The 931-nt window shown below is 44.8% G+C and overlaps 1 non-coding gene across 1 annotated transcript; it reads right to left on the bottom strand.

The window, feature by feature from the left end:
- Nucleotides 1-290: 290 nt before the first annotated feature.
- TRNAE-UUC (transfer RNA glutamic acid (anticodon UUC)) lies at nt 291-362 on the bottom strand. Its single transcript has one exon. It is a non-coding gene; the product is annotated as a tRNA-Glu (tRNA).
- Between the last annotated feature and the right edge of the window lie 569 nt (nt 363-931).

The following is a 931-nucleotide window of genomic DNA, read 5'->3' as shown; positions in this document are numbered from 1 at the left end:
AGAGCAGGGATCTATAACACATCCTGTGCCCAGCTGGGCTCCAGAAGGTCCTTTGCGTGGCTCGGGCTATGCACCCTTGCATGGACCGACGCATCATCGCCTTCTAGTGGCCACATGCCGCCAGCGTCTCGGCTTTGCGCCTTGTTTCCAAGCCCATGTTGCGCGGGTTTTACCTGCTTAAAGCACCGTGGTTCACCCTGTAAAAAGGGAAGTATTTGTTTGGGGGGGTTAGTGTGCCTGATTAAATATAATTTTGGAATCTATGCAATTATATGGGTAAAAAGCGAAACTTCCCATACCGGGAGTCGAACCCGGGCCGCCTGGGTGAAAACCAGGAATCCTAACCGCTAGACCATATGGGAGGTGTTGAGAAGTTCTTGTATCTGCCTTTCTTACAGTTGTACTTTGCTGTTTCATTTGTTTTTCTCGTACTGTAATTGATCTGTTAAGTCCATTTCTACTTGCCTTTGGCTCTAGCAAACAAGGCTATGCATCCGAAGAAGTGAGTTGTAGCGCACAAAAGCTTATGCTGAAATAATTTGTTAGTCTCTAAGGTGCCACAAGTACTCCTGTTCTTTTTACAAGTACAGACTAACACGGCTGCTACTCTGAAGCCTATGAAATGACTGTAGCACTCCCTTATAGAGGCGATAGGCATTAGGGCTAATCATATCACCCGAGGTAAAATTGTCCTCTGTGTCTAAACTGAAGAAAAGTGATCATATGGGGAAAAACTGATGATTCTTGAATAATACTGAGTCTTTGGTAAATGCAAACCTGCAACATTCCTGCAGTGTGTATGCACAAGCCATGTCTAAACAGCTTGATTTGCCCTAATGCACACCATCTAGACATGCCCACATGGGATTATAACAAGCATAGCTTTACACACACCTGTACTCACCTCAGACATAAGTTACATTGTATTATC

The sequence above is a fragment of the Chelonoidis abingdonii genome, chromosome 8 (genome assembly GCF_003597395.2).
Source record: "Chelonoidis abingdonii isolate Lonesome George chromosome 8, CheloAbing_2.0, whole genome shotgun sequence".
NCBI classification, from domain to species: Eukaryota; Metazoa; Chordata; order Testudines; family Testudinidae; genus Chelonoidis; species Chelonoidis abingdonii.
Note: the sequence above shows the minus strand (reverse complement) of the source record. Positions and strands in the feature narration are given on the sequence as shown.